General features: G+C 40.7%; 1 long non-coding RNA gene across 1 annotated transcript in view; it reads left to right on the forward strand.

Moving 5' to 3' along the window:
- The first annotated feature begins 5,484 nt into the window (after nucleotides 1-5,484).
- The window catches only part of LOC123971130, a 58,631-nt gene continuing 42,254 nt past the window's right edge, over nucleotides 5,485-21,861 (forward strand). Inside the window, exon 1 of the long non-coding RNA XR_006825136.1 lies at nucleotides 5,485-6,080. This is a non-coding gene — a long non-coding RNA (uncharacterized LOC123971130). The remainder of the gene's footprint in view (nucleotides 6,081-21,861) is intronic.

The following is a 21,861-nucleotide window of genomic DNA, read 5'->3' on the forward strand; positions in this document are numbered from 1 at the left end:
ATACACTGCATTATGTTCTGCAAGAGAGAAAAAAATTCTGTCAGGCTCAGACTGTCATCTTGTGGGAATGCAGCGTATGGTTTGATTTACAGCGTGCTGTTGATACCATCACATTCATTCATGACACATTTTTGTTCCATTGCAACCTCCGTCTCTGCACCTCTGCCATTTCTTTATGCCTGAAGTGTCAATGAAACTATGATGGCATGGAGTATAATGAGGTTTATATTTAGCTGTTTTCTGTGTACTGCCTTGCCTAAAGTTTCAGCGCAAGCTCCAATCTGTCAAAACAAAGAAAGTCCTATTTTTCAAATACCCCTGCTCTATACAAATTATTCATTCCAGTAGGATTTTTGGTTTTGGCTGTGTCAGGGAGATCATCAACATTCAGCAGTTTTTGGCCTGCCTGTCCCTGTGCAGTGCCAATAATGACCAATCACAGCCAGGAGACTTCCATTGTGGATTGTGTTTTACAGAAACATTTCTCTGTAGCTTACATTTAAAATACAACAAATCAGCTTGCCTTCATTTTGGAATTTAAAATGAAGTGCGGATGAATTTTGCCAACATCTGCTGGAGTTGTATCAAGTATCCTTAGCCTCAGAGATGGCATCAGAAAAAGATCAGATTGGAGCTGCTGATCTTGAGAAGCCATGATGCAGCTTTTTGCAAAAAAGAGGTGGAATCTTTCAGGTGGGTAGCTTCCCCATCAATTTAGGCTTTCCTTTTCATCAGCATAACCACTGTTTCACTGTTGTCCCCTTGAACAGAAGCTGAAAAAGACCAGGGAAAGGAATGTTTGCTGGCAGGTATGATTGTACTCCAACACAATGTTATCATCCGAACACAGTTTTGTCGAACATTTTGAGAAAATCATTTTGCTCGATCTTTGACTGTCTGCTGGGCTGTGAGGCAGCTGTTGGGAGACTCACCACCTGGTGAGCAGCTTTGAAGTACACTTTGAGGATTAAATTATTCATTCAGGATGGCGACATGTATCCAGCTTGCCTGAGACTGTGGAGAAGATTTTGCCTCCTGCAGCTCAGCTCAGCCGGACAGTCTTTTAGCACACCCGGCTTCATCCCACTTCATGAAAATTGCACTTTTCACAAAAGTCCAAATTCTTTGTAGACAAGACTTAGAAATAAAATAGAACACAGTCTCCTGCAGTCAACATGGAGATTATGATGATTATTAGCATTTACATTGTAAATGAAATGTTTTATGACCTATGGCCTTTTTAGCATGTCTGCAGGATGTCCCAGATTGGAAAATGATCATGTCCACCAGGAGACTTTAAAAGGAATCCTGCTTCAATGAAAATTAAGCAGAATAGCCAGCTCTAAAACACATATCTTTTTTTTTTTTACTTTTAATGCAGCTATAGCCCTTTGAAGATAAATCCTTGTGTGTTCACAAAGGTTTGAGGCTACAAATAGAAAAAGCAATTTAGATTTTTATTAATAAAGTGGGTGATTGACAGGAAATTAAAATGGGTCTGGACTGTGACAAGGAAACCCTGTAAAAAAACAAAACAACAAAAAACTATGCCATTATGAATATGTTTGCATTTTATGGTCTGCCCATCACCTCATTTCTTTGTCAGGAATACTGTGTATGCCTGGTTGGTGTACAACTATAATCAAACATGTTACACACTTTGCAGTATATATCCATGTTCCATTATCACAGAAAACATATAGGTCACTGTTGTAATCAAGAATACGTTTAATATAATGGTTACATGTTGCTTCTTCTCAAGAGCGAAATTATTTTAAAAAATGAAGATCATTTTGGGTTTTTCAGTAAACCTCTCAAAAGAAGTTTGGTCAAGAACAGCCTTGCTTTAGTAATCCAGCACATTTGATAATAATAATAATAATGCATGTCAATTGTAGAATCGTGTAGATTGCATAGAAATAGTTTTATATGTAGCGGCTTAGAACTGTTAAAAACGGAGAAAATTTATTTTGTGCTAGTGAAATCTCACCAGAAAAATGTCTGTACAGGTGATTATGCAGCAGCTTGTTACCATATTTAAATTTTTTGTTAGGCTGTGACCTCCAGTGCCGGAAAAAGTCAGATGACGTAGTATAAAGAGCGACAAAGTACATGTAAGGAGGTGGGTGGATGGGATGTGTCAAGTAAACTCAGGACACTCAAGAGAAGAGGTTCAAGTCCTGTATGAAAGAAAGTTAGACTTCAAATAAGTTCAAATAATGTGGCGTACGTTACTTACATCACGTGACTTACGTACTTGTTTTAACCTAAATCATAGTATTTTCCTAAACCTAATCAAGTAGTTTTGTTGCCTAAACCTAACCCAACCACACTACAACCGTTTCACAACATGAGTTAAACGTCATGTTAATCAGGCCATGTGACTTATGCATGTCGTTTTGGGTCAATTGACCTAGTTTGTCATTTAGTTATAAGGATGTGTTGCAAAATCTCTTTAAATGTGTTTTCTAATTATATAATAAATGGTACAAATGCCTTATTAACTAATTATGACAGCATGCTGCATGTTCCTTTGAAGAAAATCAAGAAAAGATAAACAGAAGGCACAATATTTAATGTAAATAAGCCCTAATTGTTTCTCAGCGGAGCAGCTCTACATTAAGCCAGGAAGAAGAGAGAGTTGTTAGAGAGAGAGACAGTTTCATAATTCTGTCCTACACACTGTGATATCTCTGATAATGAGCAGCCTTCCCTCATTGTGTCACGATATACAACGTAACCTGTCAGCTAATGTGCTGTGGTTAATGTACAGTATGAGTTACATCGTGGTTTTGGTGAGGAATTACTGTGTTACAGAGCCAGCTTTCCTGTGTAATATTAACTGTTACCCACTACCAGGACGAATGCAATGAGCATGCAGTGAGATACTGTATGATTTTATCTTTACTGACACAGGGGAACAAATTATGAGAAGCCCCTCAAGGCCTGCATGCTACAGAAAAGTGTGAACCCTGTGGTTATGTAATAATTGTCTAGCCTGACTCGCTCAATACACCACAAATTTTACTATTCTGAGATCAAGTTGTAGCAGGAAATTTGCCACTATTTCTTGACCAGCAGAACAAAGCATCTCCACCTTGTTAGCCGTGATCGTTTCTAAAACAGGGTATAGTCTCTGCTGACTGGTTTCTTCCTCATGGGATATATTAGGCTGTATATGGTAATGTCTATTATGTAATTTTCACATATCCCTGTTGCCCAACTTCTGAAACCGCTTCCTGAAACAAAGATACAAGACTTCTTTTGATTCATATTTGAGGCCGGACTGAGATGGTGTCAGCTTATTATTTTATGTGGCTTGCCACATTAATGATCATGCTGTACTGTTCAGTTGTATGAGTGAAGCAGGCCCAGTGTAACATGATGTCTGACAATGTAACTGCTACTAAAACTGCACTGAGATTGACCAATATGACTGCCATCACATCCACAACGCCCCAGATCTCTTGTAGATGCTATACTCTCTCAGGTATATGTAGCTTGAGGGTACTTCCATGTGGCACACATTTAATTATGTGCCATATTTAGACATAGTTTAAACTGATTTGAGGGACATAAAGAAATGATAGAGTCCCAGTATTCCAAGATGAAGCACAGCTGCACTCAGAATAGCAGATAATCTGGTTGAGTATGCCTCCCACTATCTCTGCGGGTCCTGACAACCCCAGACAGGTCTCCACATTTAGTAATTAAATTAGACAGTCATAGTTTGCTGCCAACTTTTTTGATGATTGGAAATGAATGGAAGGACCCTTGTATAATAACAGAAGTCAAATAGCACCTCTTGGCTGGTATTCCTGAATTTAGAAACTATTGGGAATGTCTATCCCCCCAATAACATTTATAGTCTGAGATGGAGGCGTACGGCACCATATGTTCCTAGATTCCGGTAAAGCTTCCTGTTAAGGGTAGAATAATTCATCTTGTCACATCTGCTCACAGACCAGTCCTGAAGGATTTATCACTAATTCAAGTGGTTTCTAAACTGTTTAAATTACAACCATGAAGGCTGTACTTTCCACCATAATCTTCTTACGTGTTGCCATCTGCACCACAGAAGACTTAATGTCGTTCCAAAGAGGAAGTGGCCAGCAGGACCTAAGATCATTGTTAATGGCAAGTGGGGGCCATGAAAGCGAACTTGACGAGGGTCAGACAGGATCGCTGAAGTGGTGGTTATCCTGCAGACTGAGATAATGAACTATTCCATGGAAAATGTATCCATTGGTCTCCCCGAGTACATACATACACTCCAAGTCCAAAAGTATTTGGAAAATATGATTTTGTGACCCTCTCCAACTGTTTTTCAGGAAGCCCATTTTATAATGTTTTTACTTCTCAGGTAAAGTGATACCGGCAAACAAACAACTCGAAATTCAGGAGCAAGGGCAAGAATACACCTAGCAATATCCTCGAGTTTGGCTGATAGGGCGCCGCCATGTTGAGTTTTTGCAACCACCGGCACCGGACGTGACCATATTTGGACTAAACAGTGGAGCTAACGGCTGTGTGCGGAGCTAGAAGGATCTGTAATTCAAGTTCATTTCAACAGGTCTGACAATTTTGTCTAGTGAACAACAGTCTAAAACTAAATGTACTCACCAGAGAAAGTGAACAGCCAACTCCTAATAAGCTTTTTCAACGGTGCTGGTTAAATTTACACGGTGCCGTGGGTAGGAGTCACTCTCATGTTGTATTGAAGTAGACATGAAACTAGCGATTGAGACCATAAACTCATTATGAAAGTGTTTACTGAGGTAATTAATAAGGTGAGAAGCAGGGTCATTTTACCATTATTTCTAACTTCTTTTTCGAACCAGCAGAGTCGCCCTCTGCTGGTTGTTCGATAGAATGCAGGTTTAAGGGACTTCTGTATTGCCTTCGGGTCTCAGACCGGAAGCTTCCCGCTCGGTTTTTACGGTTTCTGGGTGATGAGCCCTTCATCCTGTATTTGCAAACTGAGACTGCTGTGAAAGTGAAACTCTGTAGACTGACTGACAACGTCAACTTTATCAAATTAAAAATATATCTGATCATGCAGTGTACATAATAATATAGGCTAAATCATCCTTAAATTATAATTTATACTGGCTGTAGAAAAATAACTGTGAAGAAGACTTGTTTGTAGGTAACAATGTGTAGACCTGTGTGAGTCTGTTAGCAAAAAATAGTACAGACATGAGGCCTAAGTGAGGACCCCCAATAAACCTGTTCATTTTTGTCATAATAGGTAAGCAAACTAAATGTCAGCGTCCTACAAATCAACATATGTGCCCTCCAAAATATACTTGCCATTTATTACAAGTATCAGGTAAAAAATATAATAAATGAATACATATTTTAGATTGATAAAAATCATTAAATGCAATAAGCAACAGAATGCAGAACAAATGGGTGTGAATGAAATTGAGTAATTTCTTTCACTAACTAACTAAGGTCACAAATGTGACAGGAAGTCGAAGTACACCCACATGCCTAATTGAGTTATCAGACAGTTGGCGAACAGGTGACATGAGAAAATAATTTGTTTTAAATTTCACAAAGACTGACTGAATGTTTACAGCAGCAGAAACGAAGCCAGATTCTGCAGCAGCACCAGAGGAGACAGTTGGCACCGAGGTGAGCGCGAAAGGAGGAAAATAACCCGAGTTTAGAGATGACTATAACTGGTGCCAGGAAAGCTAACGTTAGCACCCCGGCGGCTAGCATCGGCCAGGTGCAGCCAGTCAGCCACCCTCCTGCCTCTGCTACTCCGCTAGGATCGCTGCCACCACAAACTCTGGGTGATTTTTGGATTGATAAACTATACCTGCAGTGATACTCAGTCCGTTTTGTTGTTGTTGTTTTAACAAATAAAAGGCGCTCATTTGTGAGTAGAGAGTGGTTGGAATGAAGTCAGATGCTGGATGTTATTTTAATGGGTTTCCCGATTGAAAAACATTTTCACTGAACTTTAAAGAACCATGCTTCACACACTGAAGGCCCAGTTAGCCCAGAGACTTTACCTGCCAGTGCACAAATAACTGGAACCACACTCCACACCTGCAGCTGTTTTAATGGTGAGTAAATCTGTCTTTTTTTAGTTTTTCACCAGTGGCAATGTTGTGCTTCTGTTGTGCTACAAGTTAAATTGCACACCAAACCTATCTGCATCTGCCTCCTCCACATTTTGTCCCGATTGTCTTTAGCATTGAATATTGGATATAAGACGGCTAAGTGACTTGTGTTTTGCTTTGTGTGATGTGTTGATGCTTGATTCAGTTTAGTTTGGTTCTGGTTTGGTGTCAGTGTCCTTGCTCACACAGCGGTCTGGTTAAACCTACTTCTATCAACAGCCTTGAAGCCCATCCATAAACCCTGCTGCTTGTGTGGTTATTTAAATGCCTTAGCCAGAATGCTTCATGGGCATAGTTGTTTCTGTGTTTCAAAGCCTGATGGTAGCAGCTTTGAAGCCAAGTAATAGGGGCAATAATAACTTGGAATGTGATTTGTGGCACCAACCAGCAAAATGCGGAGAAAGTTTTGATTATATTTTGTCTTTGGTGTTTTAATTGACAAAACTTTTGGCGTTTTCTTTTTTTTTTTTAACAATACCCTGTCACCAAACTTTAGCAGGACATGATTTTGTTATTGGTATATTCCTAACTTTTCCATTAATTATTTTGTTTTTGTTGGCTGAATGAGTCAATTAATTCCATTAAAGTAGCACAGAGTCTGGCAAGACTTTCATTTCACCAGACACACTGCTGAGTTGAAAATCCTTATTTACTCCATTTTCTGTGCAGTTATCCCTCGGCTGCTCTTATTCTAGTTCGCAGTCTGTAAGCCGGCGCAGATTAGTTGACTTATTCATTACAGAGGGTGTCTGTTGTCGATTGCAGAGCTTAGCCAGTGTGATTAATGTTGGGTTTGTGTAACTACCAAAGCAAACACAGACTGGTCTTTTAAAGGGTCTCCTCCACCAAGGGATGCATTGGAAAGATATACTTACAATATGTCACACACTGTGCGTTGTTCAGATCTTTTCTGTTAATGTTTTGTCCATGAACAGATTAATCCACTGAGGCACCAATTTTTATTACATGCAATTGTGTTTCTTTCAGCTAATAGGCGTTACAAGAAATGGCCAAATAAGTGGGTGGGTGGGTGTGTGTGTGTGTGTGTGTGTATGTATGTATGTGTATATATATGTATATATATATATATATATATAATAGTAGAACTGGGAAACGTTAACAAGAATGATCTCCAGTATCTTGCACAGGAGATGCACGATTAATGCATGAAGGATGAATTTTACACTATCAGTCACTCTGTGAATGTATAAACAATGCAAAGAGTTTTTCTCCATAAAGATTTTTTGCCTCAGGTCGGTTCCTTTCTGCCAACACTGGTTTGATTTATTCATTGTTGATACAAAATATTATGCAGGTGGGGTCTGCTGATTCTCCGGTATGTTTAAATTTGTAGTAAAACTGAGATTTACCTCTGTTAAAATCCTCTTTTCTGTGACATGGATATATCACTTGTAATTCTCTTCTACATTGTGTGTGTGTGTGTGTGTGTGTGTGTGTGTGTGTGCGTGCGTGCGCGCTTGTCTACATGCGCATTCTTGCTGGTGTGTGCGCATTCATGAATACGCACATATGTATGCACATGAAGCCTCTGCGCAGTTTCAGCTCAGTTTTAGTGTTGGACATGGACAATTCCCCGAGGCAAGGATCCACTCTCCACCCAAACAATGAGGTGCAGCTTTTGCTCTCTCGGTGAACGAGGGGAAGCAAGTCCGTTCAGGAGGTCAGCTCCGAGCTGTTGACACTGCTCCCTGGTTGCCTGTAGTTCTGGGCAGAGCCTCATTATCACAGGGTCTGCTTGGAAGAGAGTGGGTTTCGTTAGGAAGCAGCTGTCAGTGCTGAGGGGGCGAAGGCAAAGGGAAAGAGCAGAGAAAGTAGAGCCTACTCTGCTGTCCATTCGCAGTGGCGCTCAAGGGCCAGTTGGCTGCAGTATTAAAGTCTGCTTTTGTGTGTGTGTGTGTGTGTGTGTGTGCGTGATTCTGGCCTGTGTGCATGCATGCAAGTGTAACATTAATCCTGGAGCTAGTACTGCAGTAGTTTCACTTATTACAAGTATTTTTTTGTAATTATTTCATTTGTGTTGAGGACAAGATATATGCTGGGATACGCATTTTTTTTTTTTTTTTTTTATGGAATTTTAAATTTGTTTTATTTTGTACGTAAATATATATTTATCTAATAAATACAATAGAAAAGGCCCTTTACATAAATAAAGCATTTATACAAAAATGCACATGTTAGCTGCATTTTTGTCAGAATATTATGTCTTCAGCAACATTTGCTTGACTTCAAAATATCTTGTTCAAAGTGGGGAAAAAAGTTTTGAAAAATGCTAAACCATGCAAATGGATAAGAATAACAATAAAATGACATATCTGAGGCAAGGGCCAAGGAAGAAAAATAATTGCAGAAAGACATTTTTTAAAACATTATGGGAAACAAGATGAGATGTATAGTGGAAGTCTGCAGATGTCAGGTTTCATGTCTGTCACACTCGATCAGTGACCGGAGCTAATGAGATGCTACATGCTGCCTGGGACTGGAGCTGGAAAACTGCTGTTCTGGTGCACATTAGAATCTGGGGAATTCCAAAAATCTTGCATCTGGTGAAAAACAGAGCAAGCCTCTGTGGCACAGTGGCCATTAACTTCTTGGATTTACTGAGATACGATACCCTGTTGAGAAAAAGTTTCCACACTGATGAGAGCGTTTCTTCCAACTTTACCAATTTTCTGCCCAGCGGAAGCAACACAAGGCAGGAAAAGCAGCTGCCAATGTCTTTCTGTTAGGAAATGTAATGGATTTTAAATGATGACATACAGATGTAGTCAAAGAAGTATGTGTGCCACAGTGGAGTGGATTAAGGCACACATCAGCGAGTTGTAGAAATAGGAGTGATATGGTGTTGCTTGAGGAAAGTTGAGGCAGTTTAAGCGATTATGATTTAGCATGTAAAATAATAATTAAAAAACCATTTGTCAGCACGTGGAGAGGGGGGATTTGATGTTCATTGCTTGTATTTTATTCAGTTGTGTGTTCAGTTGTGCATTACACAAACCACTGAACCTTTATTTAACACAGGCTAGTGCATTTTTCCCTAGAGAGCTGAAAGTACCAAGAATTAATGCACTTCTTTTTCTTTGCATGAGTGGTCCCACTGGGAATCAGACCCCTGAGTCTAGTACTGTTTGCAGTGTACTCTGCCTACTGATGTATGCAGAACCACACTGCCATTAACAATTTTATGTTTGAGTCATGATTGACAACCGTCCTGAGACATACTGGTGAAAGGAAGAATCAGATATATCTACAAATACTTGCAGTTACTTTTAATCACTGACATCTGTCATCTAGAGCTGAAACAATTGTTCTCTTAAGGAATTGAACCAATTTTTGATTGATTAGTTGTTTCAGTAGTTGAAATTTACTGCTTCCAGCCTTTCATATATGAGGACCTGATGCTCTTCTTTGCCACATATGTTTCAATATATTTGGGATTTGCACTGCTGGTAGGACTAAACATGCCATATGATAATGTCAGCTTGGCCTCTGGGAAATTGTGATGGCAAGTTTTTTTTCAATATTTTGAGACTTCAGACTAAATCAGAGATTAAAACCAAATTTCTCATTTGATTGGTGGTGTATCTTTTGCTGTGTAATAATTTATCAATGTTCAATCACATGTAGACATTAAAGGTGGGCTAAGCGATTCTGGAGAATTCCATGACAAATACCACGATATAGAGCCAAGTAAGTAATGTAACTAACGTTAGCTAAGTTGTGGGTTAGCAAACTGTTGATACATATGCCGTTTTTCCATTACCAGCTCAACTCGACTCGGTTTGGCCGTGCTTCGTTTTCCATTGCAGTTGGTACTCCTCAATGTATCTGGTCGTCATCGTGACGCCACACACAACTGCCGTGACGTAATATTCAATGCGACACACACAGCAGAAACAACAGCGAAACATACTCAGCTGTCTCTTGATTTAAGTTAAAGCATTTCAACATTACTCAGAATGTAAAGACGGATAAGCGGTATGAAAACCTTACTGCCGTTGTTGCTGCAGCGGTCTGTGTGACGTTGGGACCAGAGGGCTCTGTGAGCAGGCGGCTGGCCGGCCTCGCTAGCTCCTCCTGCGGGTTGGCACGGGCTTCCCCCGCCGCCGCGATGATGATGCAGTGAATAGTGATGATTCTCTCTGACCAATCAGCAGTCTGCTGTGTTTTCACGTCACATTTTATTATCGCCTCAGCTCGCTTGGAACCTGCACGGAGGTGATACGAAAAAAAGCACCTGTAAGCAGGTACAGGTACACCATTCCTACAAGGGAAAACCAAAAACAGGCGAGGCGAGCTGGTACCGTGCAGTGGAAAAGGGGCTATAGAGAGCCTAAGTCCCTCACTTCTGCTTCTGGCCCATGGGACCTTATTTCAGGGAAAATATGGTACGGTAGTCAATGGCGAGATCCTGTTTGAATTTTGCCCTGAATTACACATATGGTGTTTTTCAATTTAAAAGATAATTTAAGAATCAAGAAAGTTAACGTTTGTCATAAATCATTAAAGTTACATTTATAATTGTGTGAAAACCGTTCAAAAAACTACAGCTCTCGTCTTGCACAATGTACGTCACCAACATGTTAATGGCAATGCTAGCTAACGTTCATTGCTTGGTTGCTACTAGCTAGGTAACTTAGCTATGTTCCGCACAGAAATAAATCTCACCTGATGTATTAAATCCAGCGACTTTGTCCTTTTATCACATCATCCTCTCATGTAAGTTCTTTGACTTCAGTACTTCAGCTTCACCAACGTTAGCTTCAGTCATTGAGAGAACACGTTACACGTTGGTTATGACGCCACATAAGCGACTTTTGGGTTTTTGCGACTTTTGGTTCTTTGTAATTATGTATTTTCACAGTCTTCAACAGTTTTACATCAAACTGCGACTTTCTTGACTTTGAAATGTATATTTTAAATTGAACATTATCATATGTGCAATTCAGAGCACAATTCAAATGGGATCAAAAAATTTGTTGACTCTTCCCATTGACTACCTTACATATTTTTTCTGAAGTAAGGTCCCATGGTGGTCCACCAGAAGGGGAGGGTCTTAGCTTCACAGCAGCAAATAGAGAGCCTAACACGCCGGGAGGACGAGATGGTCTTCATGTTTTGGCAAACCAGACAGTAAGTTAAATGTCTGTGGGCAAGTCAATCTAACGTTACCTGACACACAAATCACGGCTGGAACAGCTGGAATAGTGTTGTGTGTCCTCAACACCTGATGTGCAAATACAAAGAGAGACATTCTTTACCTTATTCAAAGTAAAGTGCTTTTTTAAAGTTTCCCCTGACTTAACAGTTCAAATCATTGTGATCACACCAGTTTACTGTTGTGGTCATGACTCAAATGCCAGTAGATTGCAGTTCACCCAGGATTTCACCCAGTGACTAAAATGCAGTTTTGGCTTGATTACATTTCAACCAAGGTAATCCCTCGGATAACAACTGGCCCAGGAAACATTCACCATTGTTGTAAGTCTGAAAGTCCAGTCGCTTAGTCACTGAACTATTGCCGCCCAATCGATGGGATCTTTAATAGTAATTTCCAGGCACCCCGATGCTATTGATTTCAGTCAACAAACATTTCACTTTGATCATTATAATCCCAGGCTTGCGGCACACTTCCTGGGGCTTCTCCTCCTGAGAGGCTTACAATTGGTCTTGAAATGGCAATCTAGTCATGGTTGCCACATTGACTGTGTGCATCCACAGCAGAGTCAGAAATTGAATTGTATTTGAGGAAATTAAGTACACACAAGTAAACATTCATGAAAAGTGTTTTGTGGCCACTTATCTTTGTTTTTAATGTCTCTAAAATTCATCTTCTCCTACTGCGTGTCAAAACTTGTTGCCAGCTTGAGCCAATTTTCCTTCCCCTTCCCAGTCCTTGAAATGGTTCATTAGTTTCCCATGCACCCGTTGGTTAGCCTTATTGTTCAGCAAACCAATATGATATGATGAGAGGAAGAACACAGAAGGAGCTCTGGAGACTAATTAGAAGTCCTCAAACTTAAAAATCTGTTCAAAGTCTTGTTGTTGCCAACACGCGGAGGTAGTGACCTAGGGTCTCATTTAATGTTTCTAAGTATCTATTAATGTTCCATGGGTTATGCTAGAGCTAAGGGAGGCACAGGAGCAGGAGCTGATGGATGAGAAACATTAGACGCCCGGCAGGCACTGAACTCTAATATAATGCAGTCATATGGCTATTTTTTTTCTTTGGTGTACTTCATTACATTTCTCTTTGGTGGAATATGTTTCTGTTTTAAATAATTTATTCTTCCTTTTCTTCCAGGTTTCTCTCAAAAATCAATCGGTGGCTGTCTTACCAGAGATAAGCATGCCTTATTAATGTTAGATCTTTATCGTGCCAGGAGGACCACCAGCACTGCTGCTGAGTCTGCTGATAATTGACATTTTCTCTAGATGAGGGTATTTATCATTCTATCACTGTCCATGGGAGGCCCCACAGCTGACCATACCCATAGAATATTCTGAAAAGAAGCTGGGATTTTTTACTCTATATCCAGTATGTCATGCAGTATTCATGTTGCCTCATGAGAGGAAAAAAGTTTGTTTCTTAAGAGAGAGAGGCAGGATTTCCATTGCAAAGCATTGAACAGAATAATACAGGCTGAATGTGAGCTTTTGAAAATGTGCTATGCACAAACTGACCTTTAAATCTCATTCATTTTTTTTTTTTTGAATGACTAGGGAGGTGCCTTTCAGCCACACTTTTTACACAGAGCAATGTGCCCAATATCCCTTCTCCAGAGGACACTGGATATTGGAAGCATCCACCGCAGCTGACAGTGATAATAGTATACATAACACTGACAGAACAATGTCACTTTAACCATTTAAATTTGCATTTATATTACATAATTGGAAGATTAGGGACCGGAATTGCATCTTCCTCTGCAGATGTAATGACGTAAATTTGGATGCATCTCTAAAATAATGCGCCTTGTAATCAAAGGTTTGTTTGTTTAGCTCAGTACTAGCTATCAACACTGACTGAAAGCCATTTTAAGGGTTCATTTTAAGCATACATGATAACTTTGATTTGAATATGATGAGAGCAACATGTTAGACTGACAACGGCCTTCTTAGACAAATTGTCTCAGAACAAAGTGCAGCATTTGAGGAAAGAAGCACTCAAATTCAAGATGTATGCTGGCCCAGTCATTCATTTAATTTTTTAGTTTGGCTGCCATTGCTCTTGATATTAGATGCAACACAACCAAATGAAAAGCTAAGGAGTAAGATGTGATGTATTACTGAAATAAGTCCTATCAGGGAAATGCATTTTGAATGAGATTACTGTAACTGCATTTGACACACTTCATTTCATCCTCCTCTGTCAAGTTTAGCGTCAGATGATGGTAGATGTGCATGGCTTAATGGGGGGGACGTGACAACTTCTAAAGTTTGAATGCTGTCTGAGTGACTCCAGGTCACTTCTTTCTTCTCAGGGTGGAACACGGCGGTGGCTATTTCTGCTTGCATTCACTTAATTGGCAAAGTTAAACAACTAAAATAATACAGTTAAAATTAAGTTCCTTTAAATAACGTATTGTACACGTTCTCTCTGCAATTGAGATTTGGAGTGGCTGATATGGATAAATTCCCCTAAACCGGGCCTTTTTAATTTCTTTTCTGTGCTAGCAAACACAACACACAAACTATTATACTGCAACCTGAGCTTATCTACACACTTTATGGGGGACTAAAGCTACGTAACTAAATACCCCTCATCAGCGATTTGATATATCGCCCAGCTCCACCCAGATTTTTAATACTGCCCACCTACATTCAGTGCATAACAGTAGAATTGAATTTTATCACCTGCTGCCAACAAGTACAGCTGGATTTTGCCCTCTTTTTGACAGAGACAGAGTTCTATGTTGTGGTACATGGAACTACTGCTATGGTTTCTCTGAATGCAGTCATTTGCTGTGATAAAAATGTCTCATAATCCATATCTTCATACCCAGCAGCCATGAACATCATCATGACACTGCATGTGTAAGAGAGTTGAAAAGATTTTTGCTCTCTCGCTCGCTCTGTCTCTCGCTCTCTCGCTCGCTCTCTCAGAAATACAAAATCTGATTATGGACCCCTGATATAAGACTTCATTAGCACTGCACTCATTTAACCCTGAATACACAGCTCTACAGTGAGTCAACAACGTGAGTGAACTTGTTTGCGTCTGCCCGCCATATCACTCATCAAGGCTCTACAACTCATGCCAGCAGTAAAACTTTATTGTATAGCATTAATTGATTATAATTAAAAAGCTAGACACAGCTATTGGCCTACACATAGATCACACGCTCAACATCTGGCCTTCATTGGCCTAATTATGGCAAGTAATGAGATGCTAATTTCAACACTCACTGCATGCATGAGCTGCTAGATTCATGTGAAACAGAAATTTATGACAAAACTAATAAATAAAACATCTTACTGGTGGTAAACATTAAGCAACTGAGGGGAAGAAAACAAAATGGGGAGGAACATGGGGCCCGATGATTAACAGTGCCTTTACATAATCACGCCTGTGCCTGAAGGATGGTTTCTTTTGCCCCACTGTTTACTGGTTTATGAGGAGAGTGATGGGCCATTTCATTACCTCAGCAGTAATTAATGCACAAAATTAAGCAGCCTTTGATCAATTGTAGGGGCCGGTGGTGTTGAGATTCCATTATTTAACTACCAAATCTGCGCTGAAGTACTGAAACAGTAATGCTAAAAAGTTAGCGTGTCAGCATATTAACATAAGGCACAGTAGAATGTAGTACCCATATCAGATTTTGGTTAACATTGTCTCGTCTGGCTTATGTGTCACACTAATGGACAATGTGCGATCGTTAAGTCTAAGATCTGTGTCCTGGGAAATAAACTAGCTCAGTGCAGCAGTGTAAAAATTAGCTCTTATGTCTCCCTCAGTAAGGCCTGAGTCTCCCCAGCCTGCGTTAAGAATAGATCTCTAGGGGCAATTCCTCAGAGCAAGATAAATGACTTAACCAGAAAACTGTTATTCGTCAACACATATATTAATGCTATAGCTTTGCTTGGTTCACCTAGCTGTTAATAAGGCACTGGTAGCCACCGATTATTTGTAATGGCTAATTCTTCCAACACAAAAGAGGATGTGTACACCTTGACCTTCAACAGAAGGATAAAGATGGAGCTCTTTGATATGTTGAATATACAGTACAGCTCAAACATTGCTAATCATTTTCACTATAGATTGGTTATGAAGCAAGGAATATGTAAATATTACCCAGACAAGCAAAAACTACAAATAAAGTTGTTGGTGTTCACTGGTCTTGAAATCACTGTGACCACAGCTTTTGCTGATTAGTAAGAGGTGAAGAAGTGTTGCAGTCATTAGGAAACCTTGCACTTTACATTTAATCATGTGGAATAAATTAAGTTGTAAATTATTAATTCATTTTAATTTAATTGAACTGAATTGAGTTAAAATGAAACTTCTCTGTGAACGCATTTCCAGCAGAGTCACATTAGTGAGATGATGGTTCAAACTGCAAAAGAGGGGGAAATAAAGGATGGATTGCCATACACCCAACTTTTCCTTCTCAGTGGTTTTGTCAGCATTTAAAGAAATTAAACCCGCCGAATCAAATATCAGCCCCACCTTTGTTCATATTATCATAGTGTTAACCAGTAAAGCAGAGCAGAAGAAATCTAAAGGGTTCTGTGTAGGCCCAAAAATGACGTGCGACGTCCCGTCACACATGAGCGATGTTACCATATTGGTTAGACTCTAGGCGAATCTAAAAAAAACTTTTTGGCCATCAGTGACGCTACATTGGTGTTTGGCAGGTGAGCCTTGTAGATGGGCAGATTAAACAGTGACGATCTGAGTCAGACAAACAAACTGAGCCAAGAGACTTTTATTTGTGCAGCCTTGCAGCTGCCAGAGTAGGGCTGCAGCTAACGATGATTTTAGTATTCGAAGCTTCTATAGATTATTTCAACGATTCATCGATGCGTCGTTTAAGAAGTACTTTTGCTCAGCGGCGGCGCCCCCCGGTAACGGGATAAGCTGTGCACGTTTTATAGGTGATAGATTTTTTATTAGTCCTTTCGGAAATTCATAGTGTGTCATACAGCAAACATCAGACTAACAACCAGACAGCTGCTTTACAAACACAAACATCACCCGAGTGCTATACAAGTTATACTACAGGCTCGTGCAGACTACCCGGCTTTCAGCGTCGGGCCGATGGCCGTGCAGTTCACACAATTTGCCGTTGACGGCAGTCTTGAAGTCGTTGTGGCGTTCAGACTACTTGACTGATCGGTGACAGGGGGTCACACACACTACAGGAGCTGACAACCGCTATGGCACCCGACACTGGATCCATACACGAAACAGCTGTTTGTTATTATAAAGATGGCGATAATAAAGACAAAGAATATGGTTGAAAGGATGGATTAGCACATGCAGGTAGCAGGGATTGCCTGAGCTACAGAGAGAGCTGCATGGCAGTCAAAAGGCGCTGCTCCCGACACCCAGTTAACGCTTGACTGTGAGGTTACAACTCACGGCCCAAAAAGGAGAACAACAAACACACGTGTGCACATTTTCAGCTGAGGACTGCAGCTTACTTTGGCTTCAACTCATCAATCAATCATGATTTCAGTTAAATGCTAAAGTTACTGTTACCTTGTCTGGTCCGCAGGCAGAACACTGGGTGCTTTCTGATAAGGCAACGTCGTGCTGTTGCCGAGGCGACAAAATTTTCGTTTTACGCTGGACAGACTGTAACATTAGAGTTGTTGTTTTCTTTAGCTTGAAATAATCCCATACTTTGGACACTTTCTTTTCTGACCCTCGCTGTTTTCTCTCTCTTCCCCCACTTCGTGTGAACTGTCGTGTTCACAGTGTAAACGCGATGTGTGACAGTAATAAATGTCCCTGCGAAACACTGTGCTGTATAGTTACATGGATTAAACGAAGCATTGATGCAAAGCATTTGTGTCAAAGCATTTTTTGAATCGATTTAATTGATGAATCGTTTCAGCCCTATACCAGAGTTACGGTGTTTCTGCCGTTGCTCTACGTCATTAAACCACGCCTATGCCGCGCAATCATGCGCATTAGACACTGGTGCCAACAGGAGGTAGTATTTCATAGCACCAAAACTGCCTTCACTGCTCTCCATTCAAGTTGGTCTGCTGAGAAGGTGATTGGTTGCAACCTTTCATCCCTCCAGGACCTGTACACCACCAGAACTCTGAGGTGAGCCGGAAAGATTGTTGCCGACCCCTCCCATCCTGGATACAAACTGTTTCAGACACTCTCCTCTGGCAGGAGGCTGTGGTCCATCAGGGCCAAAAACCCGAGCCACAAGAACACTTTCTTTCCATCTGCAGCGGGCCTCCTCAACAAGGCCTAGCTCCCCACTGTCACTAAACCTCACTCTGATTCTGAGGCTATACAGTCCCATACGCAACAAACCGCGATGCGCTGTGTGTTGTGACACCTTTCTATCAGAACCAGCGTTACATTTTTCAGTAATTTGACTTAGTCTTTTGGATTGGACTACACGAGCCAGCCTTCGCTCCCCACGTTCATCAGTGACTCTTGGCCTCCACTTTACCACTTTACCTTCCTTGGACCACATATGATAGGCTCTGACCACTGTAGACCGGAAACACCCCACAGGAGCTGAAGTTTTGGAGATGCTGTCCCGGTTGTCAAGCCATCACAAATTGGCCTTTGTCAAAGTTGCTCAAATCCTTACGTTAACTCATTAATCCTGCTTCTCAAGGTCTTTTCACACGGGAAGCGACATACCGCCTGCATAGTCGTTTGGATCCTTGGGGTAGCTCTGCGCTACAGACAAGGCAGGCAGACAAGCGCTCGGTGAGTAAACGGCAGGGCGCTCTATAACTAGATTTCTGGAAACTCTCAAATGCTGAGGGTTGGTCTCTTGTCCAATGATTTTTGTGCTGCGCATCATGGACAGAAAAGTATAAGACAATTCAACTTGGGTAGTGGTCAGGCGTGTGTGTGTGTGTGTGTGTGTGTGTGTGTGAGACAAGCACAACCACGACAGATTCACACAATCGCACTCGCTTGTTGCTTCGTCTGTCAGATTCTCCCTCACATGCTCGCCTCTCATTGAAAATGAATTACTAGGCGCGTAAATTGCTTTCCGTCTGAAAAGACCTTAACACATCAACTTTGAGGACAAAATGTTAATTTGCTGACTTATAAATCCCACCTGCTGACAGATACCATGGTAATTAGATAATCAGTGTTCTTCACTTCACCTGTCAGTGGTCATAATGTTGTGGCTGATCGTGTATGTGCAGGTGGGCTTACGCTGTACACATCCAAACCAGGGAAAATAAAACTACAACAATCTGCATAGCTTGTAACTGTTTGAGATAAAGGGGGAAATAAGTTTTTTGTAATTTGGGCGAACAACCTCTTTTTCACTTTTTCCTGCACAAAAACAGGGTTTGTGTTTGCAAAATGTGAAATTATTCTTGACAAGGCAATATTTCACAAGAGCAGCTGTAAAGCATTTTTAAAAAATCAAAGTAGTCTTTGACTCATGAATTATTTCCCTGGGTTACTGAAGTCTTTGGCACTTGATCTCCAACTCTGTCGAGAGAGGGGATTTGAATTGATGTGACTAATGTAAAACAAGGCCAACTGTCAGATGTAAGCTAGTCACTGCTAGTGCACTTTTGCACCCTCCATTTCCAAGGCATAATGATGCACAGCCATCACACTTAAGCCCAGTCTAGTGCCTACATATGGAAAAGGTGTCGGTTGCAGCGAAGGAAATTATGCAGTCCACTAGTTCCCTGTCTAGTGTGGCATCACAGCTGCACAGCGCTTTCCCAGAAGAAGAGATGACATGTTTATGAGCTATTCCCCTGATGCGGCCTACACCTAGAATACAGACTTGTCCTTTACCCTGCCTGGCCCACCGAGGGAAGTCTATTGTGAATAACTGAATAAAAAGATTTATGTAATATTATTTTAACCTAACCGACCATCTAAGTAACCAAGCTGCTTAATAGTCATTCAGAAAGTAAAATTTGACACTAAAGAACTATAATCATCTCTCATAATTCATGTAATGAAATTAACCTTGAGGATTTGATCATTTGGAATCCTTTTACTTTTGTATGACTTGTAAAATAATGGCTGATAGATGCTGCAAAATACTGTATGAATGTTAAGTATTTTGCAAGCTTGAAGACAAGAAGTGTGAATGTTTGAGTGTCACTTAAAAACATTCCCACCACAGGGTTGTTTCTCATTTGCAACCAACTATTCAACTTAATAAAGCTCCCATCTTCTACATGATCTTGTTGCCTAAGTGGCAACCAGTTTAACACTTTATTCATTGTTGTCAAAGTAAAACTCACCATTAGTTAAGGTACTAGCCATCTTAAGAAATCTGTTCTCAAAATGGATATTAAGCGGATGTAATCATGTGGAAATACTGAGCAATGAACGTGAGCTAACAATGTGTTATCCAGAAACTGACATAAAGCTTCTTAAGCCTTCCTATATTCTATAGTCTCACATGAATAACCATAGCTTTTGAAAAGAGGAAAATAACCTGTAATAATTTGTCCCTCCAGTCGTGTGGAGATACTGCTGTGGTGTTCCTCTATTTGTCACTGTCAGCCTCCAGACTGAGGATATGAGAAGGCGGCAGAAAGAATGGGAGCGGTGAGGGGGGGCAGTGGTGAGAGGAAGGGGAGTGTGAAGAAAACGCTGAAGTATGTGATTAAGAATAATGAGTAAAAAATTGCATAAAGCCATCTCCCAAATCACATATCAACTCCACGCCTGGCATTATCCCTGAAGCATCTCATCAGTCCTGGTCCAAGTCCCCATCTTTCTGCGATGCAAGTACACGTGTGCCCGCCCACCCACACACACACACAACCATAGCAGTCCATTAGCAGCTAACACATGAGCCAACAGCTCTCTCTCTCTTTCTCTTCCCCGCTTCTCTCACTCTCTGTATCTATCCGTCTCTCAGTGGATCTACATTGTCTTGGGTAGTAAAAGCAATGGCAGGAACAAGACCTGTCAAGTTTCATATCAATACGATGACCTTCCGTCCCTCGCTGCTGTTCTACCACTCCAGCAAACACAGCCAGGCCTGGCTGTTATCTCCAAACCACTGTTTGGAGAGGCATCTCTATCAGAACAGTGGAAAAACCTCCAATGCATATCAATTGGAAGACTTTGATTTTTATTTGTTCTGCATTTGCTCTGTCTTGCTATGGTACACAGAAATGACAGCAGGGTCCACTGTATAAACTCTCAAACCACTTGATTCTTATTGGACTTTGGCAGAGAATTTCAATCTATAAATGTTAAACATATGAGTGATTTCTCATTTGCTCTTACACTTTCACCTTTTGTTACACAATATTTTAGTGTGTGCAATGAATCACAAAACTCACGGTTCGGACCGTGGAACTACTTTGGCTCTTTCTGTCTAGATTCACCTCTCGCTCAGTGTCCTGCCCACAGCACTGATTGGTTACATGCCACGAGTAATAGTCTGACGGATCACAGATCAACTTTGATCCGTTACACCACTAATACTAGATGTGCAACTGAGGGTTAAAAAAGCTTTCAACATTTTAGAAATACGAATATGTAAAACCTACAGTGTGGAACTTTTGTCTCCCCTTTTGGCAGTGACAGTAATTACAGAAAAATTGTCGAGGTGTGCTCATGACGTATGCAAACAGGTGAGATTGCACGAGGCTCATGTTCAAAAATACAGAGAAAGTTCCAAGACAATTATCTTTTTTTTTCAGGTAGAGTAAAGTACTTAGTTACATAGCTTATGTTACTGCCTTATTCCAAAATGGAAAAACGCTGTAACATAACAAAATGTGGAAAAATTGAAGTACTGTGAATAGTCTCAGAATGCACTGTATGTCATGTTATCTTTGTGCACTACACTGAGCCTATCAAATGTTAGATGATCTTTGTTTATGTGTTTGTGAAAAGGAGAATATACAGTGGGTACGGAAAGTATTCAGACCCCTTTAAATTTTTCACTCTTTGTTTCATTGCAGCCATTTTCCAAAAATCAAAAAAGTTCATTTTATTTCTCAATAATGTACACTCAGCACCCCATCTTGACAGAAAAAAACAGATGTAGAAATTTTTGCAAATTTATTAAAAAAGAAAAACTGAAATATCACATGGTCATAAGTATTCAGACCCTTTGCTCAGTATTTAGTAGAAGCACCCTTTTGATCTAATACAGCCATGAGTCGTTTTGGGAAAGATGCAACAAGTTTTTCACATCTGGATTTGGGTATCCTCTGCCATTCCTCCTTGCAGATCCTCTCCAGTTCTGTCAGGTTGGATGGTAAACGTTGGTGGACAGCCATTTTCAGGTCTCTCCAGAGATGCTCAATTGGGTTTAAGTCAGGGCTCTGGCTGGGCCATTCAAGAACAGCCACGGAGTTGTTGTGAAGCCACTCCTTCGTTATTTTAGCGGTGCGCTTAGGGTCATTGTCTTGTTGGAATGTAAACCTTCGGCCCAGTCTGAGGTCCAGAGCACTCTGGAAAAGGTTTTCGTCCAGGATATCCCTGTACTTGGCCGCATTCATCTTTCCCTCGATTGCAACCAGTCGTCCTGTCCCTGCAGCTGAAAAA

This window comes from Micropterus dolomieu, linkage group LG05, assembly GCF_021292245.1.
Source record: "Micropterus dolomieu isolate WLL.071019.BEF.003 ecotype Adirondacks linkage group LG05, ASM2129224v1, whole genome shotgun sequence".
NCBI lineage: Eukaryota > Metazoa > Chordata > Actinopteri > Centrarchiformes > Centrarchidae > Micropterus > Micropterus dolomieu.